Source organism: Salvelinus sp. IW2-2015, unplaced genomic scaffold (assembly GCF_002910315.2).
Source record: "Salvelinus sp. IW2-2015 unplaced genomic scaffold, ASM291031v2 Un_scaffold1892, whole genome shotgun sequence".
In the NCBI taxonomy this organism is placed as follows: Eukaryota; Metazoa; Chordata; class Actinopteri; order Salmoniformes; family Salmonidae; genus Salvelinus; species Salvelinus sp. IW2-2015.
This window is the reverse complement of record NW_019943254.1, coordinates 95,786-110,119: the sequence shown is the minus strand read 5'-3', so window position 1 is coordinate 110,119 and position 14,334 is coordinate 95,786. Positions and strand designations below refer to the sequence as shown.

Below are 14,334 nucleotides of genomic sequence, written 5' to 3'. Positions count from 1 at the left end.
AGCTAAACTAACCCTACCATCTCCTCCTGATAGTGTGGGTCTATATATAACCCAGGACCCTGTGACTGAGTTGGCTGGAAGTGTCAGATTCCAGAGGCATGCATCCATCCTGGCTGGAACARCACCTGCTGCTAACCATAACTCCCCTCCTCTCCCCCCTCCTCTCCCCTCCCCTCCCCTCCTCTACTCCCTCCCTCCCTTCGTCTCCCCTCCCCCTCCGCTCCACTGGAATCAGACAGGGTAGCCGCTTCCAAACCAAAACCCCCAAACTCCCAACCCCAACCCCTGCCTGTTGGAAAGTCCTTATCCTGGATCTGGCTCCGAGGGGTGGGGCCGAGAGAGGGGGCAGAGAGAGTGGTGGCTCTCCTGTTGCACTTTTCATAAGTGTCTCTTTTTATAATTAAGCCGGAGTCCATGAGTCTATGAGTCTGTGAGTCTGTGAGTCTGTGCACAGACCGGCTCAGGCTGAGCTGCACTGTAGTAGGCTGTACTTGGCTGGACAGTGCTGGACTGGGCTGGACTGGGCTGTACTGGGCTGTATCGGGTTAAGGTAGAGCACAGTATTGCAGCAGCAGAAACAGCAGCTCTGTAATGGATGAAAGTGGAGGTGGTAGTATATTGCATGTTTTGCTGGACTGACTGGACTGACTGGACTGACTGGACTGACTGGACTGACTGGACTGACTGGACAGTGGAATAGGGGCAGTGGATTGAATGAGGGGTGTTATTCCAACACAGAAGAACTCAACACCCTAGGAAGGGAGAACCCCAGACATTTCCAGGCGAAGGTACAGTAGCGATCCCTCTGGCTTTCTCTGAAATACCTCTCTGGCTCACATACTGAGAGGGAGTGAACTGAGTGCAGCCACAAGGCATGGCAATGTGGAGAAAATAGATACGGGGTCTGTATGAAACTGAGCAAGAACGTTTATGTACCGCTCCCTTTTTAGGATGTAGCCTATTATTACTCTTCACTGTCTGTAACTCTTGATTACTTTACAGAATTCTTGCAGAAATATGTCAATGTGACAGAGCCGCTATGCTAGCTGTTAGCAGAGCACACGCCTGAATTAACTTTTATGGTTGAACAATGCTAATTGCTAAGTCCTAATGCTAAAATTACTAAATGACAATGTTATTACCCTTTGATGAATCAGTCATTAATCGCTATTTTCTACTAAAGTAAGTCATTACTTTAGAATGTGTAGGCTATTGCAACTGATACGGATACCCATATAGCTATACCTATGTCCAACCAGACACCTATGTGTGCATGCCTGACACACATGGCTGAGTTAGCGCACTGGTTAGCTGGTAAGTTATTGTGACATTTTAATGATTAGGGCCTCATGTAATGATTAAGAAGGAAAAATTAGTTCAAATGATGTCATGAATGTTTTTATGTGTATCCTCTTAATTAAACATTAACCTGAATAACAACCTGTAACACTGGTCAGGTGTGGTGACACAAACATATTAATGCTCAGATAGGAATATTATCAATAACTAGTAAGTCTATTTTTTGTGTCTCTGCCTTGCTCTTAGTCCAGGTACGGACCCCCCCCCCCCCCCCCACACACACACACACACAACACACACACACACACACACACACACCACACACACACACACCACAAGAGAAACCGGCCGGTCCCTGTGAGCCCTGAGTGGCATAGCGATGGACAGCTGGACCTCCAGGGGACAGCTACTCATTTCCTCGCAGCTCCCTGCGCCATCGCGACGGAACCCCAAACCACGTGGAGATCTTCGACATCACAATCCCAGCCACCGCTCAGCCATCCTGAGACCACCTGCCTCTGTGACATTTTCGGGGACGACTGCGAGTCCGGCTCCTTCACTCTCCAGCAGCCCCGCGGCAGGCCTTCGTCAACCCTCCCTCCCCCTCCCGTAGGACCAGGGAGAGTTCAGAGTCCCCAAGTGTCACCCCTGTGGTAGATGAGCTGAACGACTCGACAAGTTCTACCACACAGAGCCAGAGAACTTGAGGCTCAGAGAGAAGCTCAGCCTCCAACGCAGAGGGAAGAAAATTATAATTTATCTGAAGGCTGGGAGTCAGGACCTTTAGCTACTGCAGGAACAACACAGCATCATTGGGACGTGTAAGGACGTCAGCACAAGATTAGAACAAGGAAACACAGCTCCAACACCTGGACGGAGGACAGCTGACTCCTCACCTGAGGAACCTAGCCTTATCTGTGGAAACAGAACACCTTACGGCTACAGTAATACTACAACACTTCACCTGGCTACAGTAATACTACAACACTTCACTGGCTACAGTAATACTACAACACCTTCACCTGGCTACAGTAATACTACAACACCTTCACCTGGCTACAGTAATACTACAACACCTTCACCTGGCTACAGTAAACTACAACACCTTCACCTGGCTACAGTAATACTACACACCTTCACCTGGCTACAGTAATACTACAACACCTTCACCTGGCTACAGTAATACTACAACACCTTCACCTGGCTACAGTATACTACAAACTCTCACCTCGGCTACAGTAATACTACAACACCTTCACCTGGCTACAGTATATACAACACACCTTCACCTGGCTACAGTATACTACAACACCTTCACCTGGCTACAGTAATACTACAACACCTTCACCTGGCTACACTAATACTACAACCCTTCACCTGACGGTAAAGGTTCAGCTCCATCGGTGGTCCAGCGTTCACCTGCCCCCTCACCACAGTGCAGGGAAACGCACCTGACACCTGAACCAGAGAATAGATACTCCAGCCCCTCATCTGAATCCGTGGTCCCTGTGCATTCTATTGAGGCCAGAGACAAAGCCTCCTCACCTGGAGTCAGAGGCACAGCCTCCTCACCTGGAGTCAGAGGCACAGCCTCCTCACCTGGAGTCAGAGGCACAGCCTCCTCACCTGGAGTCAGAGCACAGCCTCCTCACCTGGAGTCAGAGGCACAGCCTCCTCACCTGGAGTCAGAGGCACAGCCTCCTCACCTGACGATAAAAGTCTGCTTTACCTGAGACCAGAGTAGCTCAGTGTTTACCTGAACCAAGGAACATCAGCCACTCACCTGAGTTAATACCAACCCTTTTTCACCTGATTACATAGTGTCATTTCAACCTAGGTTAGAGCCATAACACCTGAGTCTAAACCTTCATCCCTTTCATCCCCACCTACGATTAGAGGTACAGGTATCTCCCCTCAGCTAGGAGGCCTCACCTCATCCTTACCTGAGCTAAAGAATAGATATTATTCACCTGACTTTAGGAATAAAGCATACTCACTGGACAATCAATGGAGAGTGTCCTTACCTACCTGTTCAGCAGAACCTCCACACCTGAGTTAGAGGACTCCGTCAGTACACCTGAGTTAGAGGACTCCGTCAGTAAAACTGAGTTAGAAGACTCCGTCAGTAAAACTGAGTTAGAGGACTCCGTCATACACCTGAGTTAGAGGACTCCGCAGTAAAACTGAGTTAGAGGACTCCGTCATGACACCTGAGTGTTAGGACTCCGTCAGTAAAACTGAGTTAGAGGACTCCGTCAATACACCTGAGTTAGAGACTCCGTCATACACCTGAGTTAGGGGACTCTGTCAGTATACCTGAGTTAGAGGACTCCGTCAGTACACCTGAGTTAGAGGACTCCGTCAATACACCTGAGTTAGAGGACTCTGTCAGTATACCTGAGTTAGAGGACTCTGTCGGTACACCTGAGTTAGAGGACTCCGTCAGTAAAACTGAGTTAGAGGACTCCGTCAATACACCTGAGTTAGGACTCGTCAGTATACCTGAGTTAGAGGACTCTGTCAGTAACCTGAGTTAGAGGACTCCGTCAGTAAAACTGAGTTAGAGACTCCGTCAATACACCTGAGTTAGAGGACTCTGTCAATACACCTGAGTTGAGGACTCTGGCAGTATACCTGAGTTAGAGGACTCCGTCATACACCTGAGTAGAGGACTCCGTCAGTACACCTGGTTAGAGGACTCCGTCAGACACCTGAGTTAGAAGATTCCGTCAGTAAAACTGAGTTAGAGGACTCCGTCAGTACACCTGAGTTAGAGACTCCGCATACACCTGAGTTAGAGGACTCCGTCAATACACTGAGTTAGAGACTCTGTCAGTATACCTGAGTTAGAGGACTCCGTCAATACACCTGAGTTAGAGGACTCCGTCAATACACCTGAGTTAGAGGACTCTGTCAGTATACCTGAGTGAGAGGACTCCGTCAGTACACCTGACTTAGAGACTCTGTCAGTACACCTGAACTCATACCTCACCTGTCCCTTCAGAGAGAGACCTGAGCTCCTCAGAGGAAGCTCGGAGCACCATCTCAACACCTGCCCCCAGGTACACCCCTCCTACACCTGTACCTCCTCACCTGAGCTCAGGTCTACCAGTGCCCCAGCTGGACTCAGATCAGCCAGCATCACACTTGAATTGAGATCAACCAGTGTAAAACGTGAACTCAGTCTGCTCTGGTCCCAACTGAACTCAGGTCAACCAGTGTCACAACTGAAGTCAGTTTAGCCAGTATCCACAAAGTTCTGAGACTACTCAGGTCAACGAGTCTCACACCTGACAGAATAGATTCATCCTCCTCAACTAGCTCATACCACTCAGTTCCTCCTCATCTACAGACACCTGGACAGAAACGTCATCGAGAACCCCCTCAAGACCCCTCACCTGAAACACGCTATATAGAACCCCATCAAGAACCCCCTCACCTGAAACAAGGTACTATAGTACCCCATCAAGAATCCCTCACCTGAAAACACTATAATAGAACCCCATCAAGAACCCCCTCACCTGAAACACGTTACAATAGAACCCATCAAGAACCCCTCACCTGAAACACGTTACAATAGAACCCCATCAAGAACCCCCTCACCTGAAACACGTTACATAGCCCCATCAAGAACCCCTCACCTGAAACACGTTACATAGAACCCATCAAAACCCCTCACCGAAACACGTACAATAGAACCCCATCAAGAACCCCCTCACCTGAAACACGTTACATAGAACCCCATCAAGAACCCCTCACCTGAAGTAAGGTACTCAGCCCTCCTATAAAACCCAGGAGCACAGCGCAATCACCTGAGATCAGAATCACATCCTCCACACAGAGATCAAGAAAAGAGACCTCACACCTGAGGTACCTGAGAGAGGTAAAGGCCAAGTCCCTGGACCTCTTCAACTCCTCCTCCCCCCAGGTCTCAGGTATCACCTACTCCATCCTCTCCCCAGAAGCCAGGGTGCTGGTGTCAACACCTGAGATCAACGGTCTCCTCTCCTCAGCTGAGCCACGAGGCAGAACACACCTGTCACCTGAGAGGAAGAGCACCACCCCTACCGAAGAGAACAGACGGAACAGTCTCTCACCTGACTCTATAGGTAGAGGTTCCTCACCTGGAAGCAGAGGTAGCAACTCCTCACCTGAGATTACAGGATATACAGCTCTATCGTACATCCTCCTGAGACTAGAGACATAGCTGAATCACCTGAGCCACCCAGATATAAAAACCTCTCACCTGAGTATAAAGCCCCCTCACCTCCGAAGAGTCAACTGTCTCACCTTATCCAACATATAAAAACCCCTCACCTCTGCCCCGAGCACAGCCCTCACCTGGAGTGGAACTGCTCGATCGTCATCTGCGCTAAACACTTCAGCCGACTCCCCTGGAGTAAAGAGTCCTGGCCACTCACCTGAACGCAGGGCTTCGCCTGGCTCACCTGGAGTAAAGAGTCCTGCCCACTCACCTGAACGCAGGGCTTCGCCTGGCTCACCTGGAGTAAAGAGTCCTGCCACTCACCTGAACGCAGGGCTTCGCCTGGCTCACCTGGAGTAAAGATTCCTGCTTACTCGCCTGAACGCAGGGCTTCGCCTGGCTCACCTGGAGTAAAGATTCCTGCTTACTCGCCTGAACGCAGGGCTTCGCCTCGGCACCTGGAGTAAAGATTCCTGCTTACTCGCCTGAACGCAGAGGCTTCGCCTGGCTCACCTGGAGTAAAGATTCCTGCTTTACTCGCCTGAACGCAGGGCTTCGCCTAGCTCACCTGAGAGGTGTATTGGTAGCCTATCAGAGCGACTCATCACTAACGGCACCTCAAACCCCTTGGGTAATCACCTTTCTCACGACTCCAGGGAAGCATCACCTACTGAAGAGAGTAGAGAGACCACCTCTTCACCTGTACTAGGAGAAGTTCCAGTCCCCTACAACTTCTCTGCCCACACACCTGAGATCCTAAACTTCACACCTGAAATCAGAAACTTAACACCTGAAGTCAGACACATCTCACCTGATCCCACTTCCTTTTCAAGAGGAAGGAGCCCCTCCTTTTCACCTGACCACGGGGTTACAGGTAACTCACCTGTCCAGAGACTGGATGATCTGGAGCCTAAACATCCAGCCTCATCTCTAACCCCTGACCTTAGTGACAGCAGCAACCCCTCACACAAGTCTCCTACACCTGAGCACCCATGTAGAGAAACCTCACCCAACCCTAGGAATAAAACCATAGATAGGCTAACTGAAGAAGACATGGCTCATCAAATGAGTAAGGAAGACATCCCTTCTCCTCCCCTCACCAGGTTCACTCCAGTACACATCATACCCCCGGCCCCAGCGAGGCCACACGGCCACTGGGAAAACAGGAGAACCAGTGCCTCTGAGACCCAGGCCATTGAGGCCATAATGGAGCCTGAGAACATGATGGAGTCTGTTATAGGAGCTGTGACATCCAGGGGAAGCCCCACTCTTTCCTCTGGTGACAGCAACAACAGGGCCTACAACAGCCAAACACGCCTGGAAATGCTGGAGAGGGAGGAGGAGGAGGAGGAGGAGGAGGAGGACGAGGAGGACGAGGAGGAGAGGGAGATGTTGTGGGAGATGCAAGAGAGGGATAGAGAGAGGCAGAGGGAAAGAGAAATGAACAGGGAGATGGAGGAGAGGGAGAGGGAGGAGGAGGAGAAGGAAAGAGAGAGGGAGAGGGAGAGAGAGGAAAGGGAGAGACAGAGAGAGGAAGAAAGGGAGAGGGCAATGGGGAGGGAGAGGGAGTGGCAAGCGGAGAGGGAGAGAGAAAGGGAGAGTGAGAGGCAGGGAGAGGAGCGGGTGCCCGGAAAGGGGGAGGGGAGGCAGGAGGAGGCCAGTTACAAGGGGGAACAGGTTGACCTGTCATTCAGTGCCAGGAATAGAAAAGGGCCTGCAAGCCGCGAAGCAGCTCCCACAAGCAGAGAGAGTCGACAGGGAATGCCAGCAGCGCGCTCCTATTCAGAGAGCCTGCTCACCACCAGACTACAACAGATACAACAGCTAAAACAGCAACAACACGGTATACTGCACAGAGTTGCACACAGCTCCCAGCCAGAGACAGCCAGAGGAGGTGGACCTGGACCTACCAAGAAGCTGCAGCAAGAGCCCAAGCACAAGCCTGCGATACCTCAGCTCGGGAGCTCCTTTCCTGGACGCATCTCAGCCGACGGCCCCAGCTCCAGCATGGGCAGCGAGCTGGATGAGGAGGACAACGAGGTGAAGTGGTTCAGTGACGTGGCCTTCCGCAGCCTGTCCTCTGGATCCCCTCAGGTGGACTACCTGGACATGTACAACTCCAGCCACTGCTCCTCCACCGGAGCCTCCCAGCCTTCCATCCAGGACAGCCCAGCAGGGGCTAATGCAGCCTGGCTGGCCTACGCCGACCTCAGAGGGTCTGCTCCACGGCTGGACAATGAAGACTTCCCAGTTCCACACCAGCAGCAGCAGCCCTCCTCTGGGGCTTATTATCCACCCCTCGACGGCCTGGACCCATCCAAAAAATATGAGATGGGCAGCTTCGAGTGTGTAGACGTGGCTGTGGAGAGAGAGGAACCCAAGAAGGTGAGGAGAGGAGTGCCCAAGAGACAGATCCAGCTGAAAAGAAGGAATACGGCCGAGGTGAAGCTGGGTGAGAACAGTGATGGTAGTCCHATCATGGTTCCTAGTCCTGTAATGGTTCCTGTGGCTCCTGTGGTTACAAAGGACAGTCCTTCTCTACAGAGACACAACAGAGAGACGTTGCAGAGACAACACAGCACACCTGCTGCTTTGCAGGAAGCCTATCGCCCGGAACCCTGCCCTGAACCTGCCACTGAGCAGACCGAAAGGAAGGGCAAGCTCCAGAAGTCTTTGTCCCTTGACGAGACATGTACCAAAACCAAGATGGCCACTTGCCTGATCAAGAGCATCCTCTCCAAGAAGATACAGAATGTTGGTAAACAAACCGACCAGGAAGGAGGAGGTGACCGCAGCCCCTCCGAGAACAAAACCCCTCCTCCTCCTGAGAGTGAAGTGTCAACCATTAAAGAGTCCCCTAAACCAGAGACACAGAATCTGAGTTCCAGCATAAATTCAGAAGACAGTCTTTCCTCTGAGGACCTGGCTGTGAGAAGAGAGACGAGCCCAAACACTGACGTAAACAGACAACAGAGAAGTTTCGGGGGGAAACCCAGTATTAGACCAACGAACCATACTATTAATATTAACTCGACTTCTCCACTGCGAAGCAACAAGAGACCTGAACCAACCTGCACAACCCCTGAGATGAGTCCTGGTGCACGTTTTGCTCCAGTTAACTCTCCTCAGGGAAACATTAGAATTGAATCTCACTGCAACAGAACCCCTAACCATGTTAGCCCTTGGATGAGGTCTGAACCGCATACTACTAGTTTTCCTCAGAGAAACAATGACAGAATTGAATCTCCTGTCAGAAACCCAAACTCTTGGAGAACTGACCCGGTCAAACCAGAGATGAGGTCTGAACTGGTGTTCCCGTTTGAAAGTACAAAACCCACAGAGAAGAACACCAGGATGGAAGTAAAGCAGATGCATGACAGTAAATGTAGGCATGAGAGGGATGACAGTAAACGGAGGGAGGAGAAGGATGACAAACAGGGAGGTGACTCAGCAGATGCAGCTGCCCGGAACACCGGCGTTCCTGCTGCCACTCGAGCCAACAGCACGCAGGCAGGAATGACAAACATAAAAAAGCTGGACTACCACTCTGACTCTGGAAACCATAAACATCCGAGCATCAAGAGCACCTACACATCCAAAACACCAGAGATCACTCTAAAACCCAGCCCTGCTACAGAGAAAAAGAAAACCGCTTCTCTAAATGTCTCACTGTCGCCCGAGCTGGAAACTAAACTTGAGGTTAAACACGAGACTGCCTCCCCTGGGAGGACCTGTCAGAGAGAAACAAGAGAAGAAGACAGGAGAGTGGAGACTTCACATAGAGAAACCAGAGAAGAAGACAGGAGAGTGGAGACTTCTCATAGAGAAACCATAGAAGAAGAGAAGGGAATGAAGACCTTGAACAAGATGAATGAACAGACTGAGAATGTGGATGCCAATAGGAAGGGTAAAGCCAAAGCTCCCCTGCACAAAGTGAGAGATGTGAGAAGGCTGGTGAAAAACACATACAACCTGTCGTTCAAGGCCATGCCAGCACCAGAGAAGGAGGAGAGGAGGGAGGAGAGGAGAGAGGAGAGGAGAGAGGAACAGGGAGAGGAAAGGGGGGTGGATATAAAAGAGAAGAGGAGGGAGGAAAGGAGTGAGGAGAGATGTGAAGACAAGGAAGAGGAAAAGCCGATGCTTCGTCCTCAACCAATGCAGATAGAATACAAAGCTGTCAGCTGGAGAGAAAACAAAAACAAAACAAGAACGTTCAACCAAACAGACAGGTTTGCCTCTAGACATTTCTCTAAGGTTGATTCTTTACAGCAGGTGTCCACAGATACAACCAAAGTACTCAAGGACCCTTCTGATGTAACAGCTAAGAGTTGCACAACAGAGGAAGTAGCTGTGACAGAGTTAAACCAACACAATACCCTTGTACAGGACACTGTCAAAATAGAAACAGGCAACACCAAGGTGAAACCCAGTGAAACAGAGTCACCGAGAGTAACCAGGAGACACCGAAGTGTATCAGAGTCTAGTGACAAACCTGAAGTGGTGAGAAGAGATACAAAGCCACCTATGCTGGGCAGCAGCCCTAAACTCCCCATTAAAGACAAAGAAGTCTCTAGTGCTTCTCTGGTGCTACAGAATGGATCCAATAAGCCCAAGTCATTCTCAGCCTTAGCTCCAGCCTCCCCGGCCCCGACGTCTCCTGCTCTCTCCTGCCCTACTCCAGTCTCTCCAGCCCTGGTCCCAGTCTCCCCAGCTCCTACCTCATCCCCAGCCCCAGCTCCAACCCTGGTCTCCTCACCTGGTCGCAAAGCTTCACCAGCTCCAGCTTCTCCTCCAGCCCCAACCTCATCCCCAGCTCCAGTTCAAGGCACTCCACATTCTTCTGTCCCCACCAAGACCCCCACCCCTACCCCCAGCCACTCTGTGTCCATACTGGTCAAGGAGAAGGGCTACCAGGCAGATATTGGGTCTGTGGTCTCTGAGGCTGTGTCAGAGGAGATAACAAGGAGTGGGGGTGAAGGTGGGGGTGGAGGGGTCCCAAGGAAACATATCAACCAAATAGAGATCCCTCTTCAGACCCAGGAACCCTCAGACGGGGGTACGAGTGACTCACACAGACAGAGAACCTACTCATCTTCGTCTACATCCTCTGTGCAAGCAGCCTCATCCGCATCATCCTCAAGCACTGTGCAAGCAGCCTCATCCGTATCATCCTCAAGCACTGTGCAAGCAGCCTCATCCGTATCATCCTCAAGCACTGTGCAAGCGGCCTCATCCGTATCATCCTCAAGCACTGTGCAAGCAGTCTCATCTGTATCATCCTCAAGCACTGTGCAAGCAGCCTCATCCGTATCATCCTCAAGCACTGTGCAAGAAGCCTCATCCCTTTCGTCATCTTCCGTCAATGCATCAGTCTCTTCCTCTCATACCCATTCGGTCCCAAATTCTCCCAGGCTTCGAAGAGTCTCCGCTCAAACTGATGACAGAGTTAGGACCACTTTTAATCAGGAGAGGGTTAGTGTCAGAGCTACAGTCAGAGACATAGAGCAACGCACGGCATCATCACCACCACCCCCACAGAAGAAAGCACAAGAAGACACTGCTGAAAAGGAGACAGTGAAGAAATCAACCTACTCACCTAAGTTACCAGGTTCTCTACCAGGCTCACCAGCACTGATGAGAAGATACCGACCACAAGTGATCGAGGTGAGGTCGTTGTCTAAAGAAATACATAAACAAGATAAACAAGRGAAGACCATCACGTCAAGCACCAGACCGCAAACTATAGAGGTTCACTCAATAGCCAACGGCCCACCAGTGGCACCGAAACCAAAGTTCAGACAAACAGATGCAAATTCACTGTCCAGTGAAACACAGCAGAAACAGGCGGAGGCAACATCAAGCATCAAACAGCACACAGAAGAGGATAGAGCTGTGCCCAATGAGAAACCACCAGCTACAACGATCCACAGACATCTATCGAACGATTCGACCCCAGCGTCTAACTATAATAAAAAGTTATCCGTTTCTGCAGTGTCCAGCTACAGGCCTCCACCTACCAAGACAACAATCATCGCTAGCTTCTCTCACAAACCAGCATCAACAACAGTAGAYACAGAGACCGCCAATGAAAGGCCGAAGCAACCAGGAGCCTCAACCCAAGGACAAGGACAGGCCCCCAGCTACACACAGAGACCCACAACCCTCACAGTCTCAGCGCCAGCTCCAGCTCCAGCTCCAGCCCCAGCTCCTACCCACGCCCCTGCTGCCCCAGTCCCTGCCCAAGTCCCTACCCATGCCCCTGCCAAACACTCAAGCCAGTCAGCTGTTGTGAATATAACCAGCCACCCTCACAATCTCAAAACAACAAAAGTGTGCCCTCAGGAGCAAACTATGCCGGTTACTTTCAACAGTACAAACCAACCTGCCACGGTATCCACAAACACACAGGCCCCCATATACACACACCACATACACACACAGCAGCCCATACACAGATCCTTGTCCAGCGACCACTCGCAGAGGGTAGACGACCTCCATTTCTACGCATCAGACGACCCCCCTAGCTACGACGAGAGAGAGAGGTTCAGCCCCCTCCACCTACCTGACCTGCCCCAGAGGAAGCTGAACCGCTACCACCCCTCCTCTTCCTTCTCCTCTGCCTCCTCCCGTCCCCCTCCCTGTTCCTGCACCTCTGGCTGCCCCTCTCACGGCCTCACACCCCCTCACCACCACCACTCCCCCCACACCCCTCCCTTCCCCTCCCACTCCCCCGGCCAGGCGCTGCCTTACTCCATGGGGGGTCAACCCCCTCTCCGCCCACACCAGTGCAGAGCAGATCCCCAGCCTCTGAGTTTAATCAGCTACCAGCCCAGCTCTCCCAAATCATCCACCCTCCCCAGCCCCCCCCAGCCCCCCCCAGGCATGTACCAGTCCCTCCACCAACTCCACCCCTCCATACTCCAGCCCTGCCTGGCTGACCGCCCTCTCCAGCACCCCCAACACATGGAACCCCGTCGGGCCCCCACTCTCCACTGCTCCCCCCAGGGCCAGCCATCTGTCTCCGGGGGCCCCTACAGTGACCTCAGCCACTCTCCCAACCTGCCCCGTATGGACCCTCAGTACTTGTGCAGCTCACAGAGCCTAGGGCCATCCTATGGATCTGATTATGGGAGTCTGTCTGGGTCTGACTACCCAGACAGTACAGGTGGTCTGGGGTACGGGCAAACCCCTCGCAGGGTCCTCATGGATCCTGACACGGGGAAGTATTTCTACATTGAGGTGCCTGTGCAGCCACTGAGGAAGATGCTGTTTGATCCAGAGACGGGCCAGTACGTGGAGGTGCTCATCCCCCAGAGTACCATGTCTCACTCAGGCCTCTACCCTACCTCGGCCGCCCCCTACTCCCCCGCCTCTGCGGCCCCCTTTTCCTCCATCCACAACCCCAACATGTACGCCCCCGCACCCCAGTACCTCCCCTATGGCCCCCCTCCACCTGCACCTCACCCCCAGCCCCAGCCACCCCGCCACCCAGAGGCTCCAGCCCCAGGGACGATGCACCAGAATGGGGCTCAGTTCGGCTACGGGTCCAAGCCGGAGCCCCAGAATCATGCACCTCTGGACCAGAGCTACCTGGAGAGCATGTACTACGTCCCTACAGGCATGAACACTAGCCCCCCGGACTGCTACCACAAACAACCCTCCAGTCTGCCCAACACGGGGGGTAAGAGGGCCTGAAATAGTCGTCTGAAATAGCCGTCTTCCTGGTGCCTGTAGGGTCTCAGAATACAGCCAGGCCAGGGTGTACATGAGGAGGTCTAATGTTAGACTCAGGCCTTATTGTTAGCTTTGTTTCCCTGGCAACTGGACTGGAGAGAATGATTCTTTAGTTGTGGTTGTTTGTTGTTTTATTGTTTTGTTGTTTATGTTCTTCACTGCTTTTTATTCGTCTGATTGCCTGATTATGTTAGCTTTTTATGCATTGATTTGGTAAGAGAAAAAACATGATCATGTTGAAGGTCCTTGATGATCTTTCTGGGATTACTTATTTTATTTTTCTTTGACAAAAACAAAAAGTGACCATTTTCTACTGGTTACCTAACAGCCAAAAGGTGTGCCTTATCCATTCTCATAGATTGTTCATTAAATCTAAACAAACACTTACTGTTCGCATTTACATTACATTTCGATACATGTTTCAACTGATCATGCACATGCATACATCTAATATTTGAAATAAATTCACTTTGTATTAAAACTAATATCTCCCACAAACTTGAAACTGCTATCTTGGGAAGATGTCATGTTTTTCTCTGTTTATTTCTGAATGAGTAGGTTTTGTTCACAGAGAAGATGCAATGACACCAATAAAAATGTGTAAAATATTGAATGTAATAAAACTACTGTAGAATGCCCTGGTCTGTTCTGCCTTAATATTTCTGAATAGATAGCCTACATATACTGTAGGCTGGGATTCAATCCAACACCTGGCAGCTGGAGTTTTTCCAGACCATGTGGCCTGACCAAGAGAAGAGTCGATCTCCCCTGCACATTGCATGGATCAACCAATGGTTGCGTGCCACGTCATGATTGTGCCGTCGGCCACCAGATTGCTATAACGTAATGATGTAAAATACATATCCAGTCGTTGGAAGATCTGGCATGCATCAGCAACGCCTGCGCAGAGGAACGCGCCCAAAGTCTGGTCCCTAATGACCATGTGACTTGAACAAGAGAAACTCCTGGCCTTACTGCACCAATAATCTTCAACAGGGACTTTTTTTTAATACTCCACCCAACCAAAGTACCTCATCAACACACACACACACACACACACACAACACACACACACACACAACACACACACACACACA

At 51.1% G+C, this 14,334-nt stretch overlaps 1 pseudogene; it reads left to right on the top strand.

The window, feature by feature from the left end:
- The first annotated feature begins 1,623 nt into the window (after positions 1-1,623).
- On the top strand, positions 1,624-13,875 carry LOC139024798 (mucin-17-like; annotated as a pseudogene).
- The last annotated feature ends 459 nt before the right edge of the window (positions 13,876-14,334 follow it).